The following is a 4,513-nucleotide window of genomic DNA, read 5'->3' as shown; positions in this document are numbered from 1 at the left end:
ACAAACTGGGAATGAGATCTTGAGAGTGTGATGGATTACGCAATGAAAATGTCAGCTCCATTAGCAGGAGCAATGAAGAAGGCAAATTCTATGCTAGAAATCGTAAAGAAAGGGATCAAGACTGAGAATGCTAATATTATACTGTCCTTATGTTCATATGTTGTGTGGCCACATTTGAAATATCATTGTTCAGTTCTAGGCACCACACCTCAGAAAGGATATTGTGGAGCTGGAAAAAGAACAAAATTGAGCAATAGAAATTATCAGAGGACTGGAATCCCTTTCTTATGAGGACAGGCTACAAGATGTGGGGCTTTTTAGCTTGGAAAAAAGCCAGTGGCGGGGGAACATGATTGAAACATATACAATAATGCATGGGGGGGGGAGAGAGAGAGAGAGAGAGAGAGAGGTTTTTTTCCTCTCTCAAAGTACTAGAGACAGGGGTCATCCAGAGAAATGGACAGGTGGGAGATTTAGGATGAGGAAAAGAGGTTGTACCATACAGTGCTTAAGGAGTCTGTGGAATTCATTGTGATGATGGCTACTGGCTTGGATGGCTTTACAAGGAGAATGGACAAATTAATGATGGGCAGGTCTAATGGCTCCTTATCATGATGACTATGTGCTACCTCCAGATCCACCAGCAGGATACCTCTCAATACCATTTGCAAAGGAGCAATGGTGGAAGAGAAATACAGGTGGGCCCATGTTATCCACAAGTTCTGAACCCGTGAGGAGGGGGGGAACTAGCGCTTCCCCAGGCCTCAGAATGCCTTATAGTGGCATAAAAACATCACTTCCGATCCCCCCCCAACTGGAAATGACTCTTTTTGCCTTAAATGTCCCTCAGAACACCCTCCGGATATGACCTGAGCACAGCTTCAGTCATATTTGAAGGATTTGAGGGGGCCCTAATCCATAGATTTAATCAATCATGGATTTTGGTATCCACAGAGGTTTTTGGAATGGACCCCCCATAGATAACAATGGCCACCTGCATGCCTTTTTCCCCATGCTTGTGGGCTTCCCAGAGACAGCTGGTGGGCCACTGTGGGAAACAGAATAGACGGACCTTTGGTCTGATCCAGAAGGGCTCTTCTTGTGGTGATATGATTGCCAAACTTTGATATTCCATTTCATTATAAGGGAAACTCCTGTTAATAAACTACTCAGTTGTATATTACAGAGTAAGCGGGGGTTGAACACACACATGCATTCATGCACACACGCAACCTACAAAGAGAAACAAAAGCCCCAAACCAAACCGTTATACCTAGGGCCGGCCTGAGGAGCTGTGGGGCCCAATGCTAAACAGTTTTGCGAGGCCCCACTTCCCCCCATGGACCACCCACTCACCGGACAAACTGTAGCAATGACCACAGGGGCAATGGCACCCCATGCAAAACATGGAAGCACCCAGCTGCTTCGGGAGAGGGGCATTTTGAGCTGTTCAGACCCAGAGGCAGGTGGGCAACCCACACGCAGCAATGCTCTGCTCACTATGCTCTGCAGCTGATGCTACAGAGGATGCCAAGCCGGAGCTTCAACTACAGAGTAAGGTGGTGGCTGAGGTGCTGCCCCCCTCAGAGCACGCGGCCCAATTCCATTAAATCAGCTGAATAGCCTTAAGACTGGCCGTGGCTGTACCCATTTTGCAGCTAGGTGTGTCTAAGCCTGATTTCAAAGCAAGCCAGGATCTTGTCTGCTTCCTTCCTTGACACACAACAAATGGTTCTTTCTTTTCCCAGAGTGCTTCAGTGCTGCCCTTTGCACATCTGTAATCTACCTGTAGAAACCTATGTATAGCCATGAAAGTGGAAAGAAAGTCTAGGAATTATCTCTACACAGTTAATGTAGTTGGCTGTTTCTAAGAGCAGCTGAAGGCGCTTAAATGAAGAGAATACGGTTTGCCAAGGACAATGCATAGCTGATAGTGCTAAACTGCAGGTAAGGGGCACTTACCTACAAATGGATCTGTGTGTTGGTCAGAGAAGTTGAGGACATTATGTTATTATGACATTAGTGATCCTGAGATGGCTGCATCTTATATTGTCTGCCACAAACCTTTTTAAAACCTTAGAAAATCCATATAATCGGTGTACAACCCTTTTCTTGTTACAAGCTGAAAAAAGGGACACCTGTTAGCCGAAGATGTTTTTACTTAGGAAGGTGCTCTGAACTAATCATTTTGGCATGAACTAGTGTCTTCATAATGAGCAGAGCTAAGCTTCAGCAGTATTTTATAATGAGCAGTACCAAGATCTATCAGTAGGTAGAAATGATGTATTGCTGGATGCTTAGAGTACACTAACAAGTTTGGGGGATGTCATTTCGGGGAAATCATATTATTTCAGAGAACTGGAAAGCTAAAAACACACTTTAAGAGCATGCCAAGTTTTGGAGAAAAACAAGTGCACTATTCATGCTTAGTTTTATGTAACAGTTGTGTTGCAAATAATTGTGATGGGAAAAGGTGACTTTTTTTACTTTTATTCCTCCTAAAACTTTTCTCCACTCTGCAAACCCTGAACAATGCTACCAGATTACTGTATTAGTTCGTAAATTAAAAGAAAAAAAAATTTAAAACCACAAAAAAATTAAGTTGTCAGGACTGTATGATAATAATATTAGCGTGTCAGTTAAAAAAAAAAAAGTTTAAAAAAAATAAGGAGGGCAACACAATGGCTGATTGGGAATTGGCCAGCTGAAACTCCTAACAGTTTAGAATAGGTATTTTAGAGACAAAAGATTAAGGTTATGGGGATATGTGCCATGAGGCTAAAAAACTTACCTTTTTATAACTTACCTCCCCGCACTGTACAAGGATATAAGAAAGGAGAAAATAAAAGGAGGGAGAAAGTAAAAAAAAAATCCCTGCACTGTACAGGGATTTTGGACAGCAACTGTTACCCTGCACATGCCTGATCTTGTCTGATCTTGGAAGCTAAGCAGGGTCAGGCCTGGTTAGTACTTGGATGGGAGACCGCCTGGGAATACCAGGTGCTGTAGGCTTATACCATAGCCTTTCGAGACTGAAGGTTGCCAACCAAGGAGGGAGAAAATAAAAACAACTTTGTTCCTTTTCCGCTCTTCAGAATCACCTACAGCATAGCAATAAAATGTCTGTGGTTTGAGGTTCCCTGCATCCTGAAACCTAAACTTGCTACTACTACATAGCACAGAAGGGGGAAGGAAAAATGTCAGAAGGGTGGGTGGGGAAAAGGAAACCTTCTCCCTTTCTTCCATCCTGAAGCATTCCTCTTCCCTGTCTGCACAAACTATAGATGAAGCCCTGAACAGGAGCACTCCTCTTAGAGGCTGAGAATACAGAGCCACACTTCCTTGCCAGATTCCACTTGTTTTTCCTGACAGCATCAACTTTTAGGGCCAAACTAGATGTGACAATATCAGGAATATGCTCCCACTCCATGTCTCTTTCCGCTTTCTTCCTCATAACATGGGCTACAAAAGAAATGTTTTGTAAACCTGTAAAATGGCTAGCAGCTTGAACGTGTGGAAGAATTCATCTTTTAGGGTCAAATCCAAATGGCGGTTGTAGTCAAGGAATTAAATGCCGAATTATGCTGGGTCGCACAGCAATGTTAAGTATGAATTAAAAATGGAAAAGGATGTCCGCTTAACTACCAAATGTGGGTTAGTCAGCATTATTGAGTCAGTACAATTCCCCATAACAACATATGGCTGTGAAAGTTGGACGATGAAAAAGTTGGACAGAAAGAAAATTGATTCCTTTGAGCTAAGGTTGTGAAGGAGGCTCTTGCGTATTCCAAGAACTGCAAAGATAACTAATGGAGAAGTGCTGCAGCACATAAAACCAGACATGTCATTGGAAGGACAAATAGTAAAACTCAGACTTCGCTCCTTCGACCATGTTATGTGGTCAACATTATTGGAGAAAGGCATTATGCTCGGAATGGTCAGTGGTAAAAGACGACGGGGACGCCAAAGACCACATTGGCTGGATGTAATCAAAGCAGACACCGGCCAAAATATAAAGCGTTTGTGAAAGAAGCTGCACAAGATCGGAAATCATGGAGAGCTGGCTCACGGAATTGCTAAGGGTCAGACACAACTGAACGGATAATTCAATTGAAAATGGCTAACAGCCCAATCCTATATAGCAGTGATTTTCAACTGGTGTGGCACAGCCCATTGTCATGCTGTGAATGGTCCACAGGTGTGCTGTGGGAGTTTGGGGGAGGGTAATTACTAAGGCCATTGGGGATGTGAGCTACCCCCACCAGCAGCATGGTGTGCCTTCTCAGTTGTCAAAAACTGATGATGTGCCCTGAAAATGTTAATGCCTTGTCAGTGTGCTGTGAGATTAAAAAAGTTTAAAATGGGTGCTATACAGAATTGGGCTGTCGTGTGGCTGCTGATGGAGCGTTCAAGAGCTAGTGCAGGTCCAAGGAGACCCACTGGCAACTGGAAGGCTTACTCAGAGGTAAGGGAAAATATTTTACCTTACCTCTCCCAAGCCTCCCAATTTGCA

The 4,513-nt window shown here is 43.6% G+C and overlaps 1 pseudogene; it reads left to right on the top strand.

Annotated features, from left to right (window-relative positions):
* Positions 1–2,895: 2,895 nt before the first annotated feature.
* On the top strand, positions 2,896–3,012 carry LOC136642648 (5S ribosomal RNA; annotated as a pseudogene).
* The last annotated feature ends 1,501 nt before the right edge of the window (positions 3,013–4,513 follow it).

Source organism: Tiliqua scincoides, chromosome 2, assembly GCF_035046505.1.
Source record: "Tiliqua scincoides isolate rTilSci1 chromosome 2, rTilSci1.hap2, whole genome shotgun sequence".
In the NCBI taxonomy this organism is placed as follows: Eukaryota; Metazoa; Chordata; class Lepidosauria; order Squamata; family Scincidae; genus Tiliqua; species Tiliqua scincoides.
The sequence above is the reverse complement of the archived record's forward strand: the minus strand, read 5'-3'. Positions and strand labels throughout refer to the sequence as shown.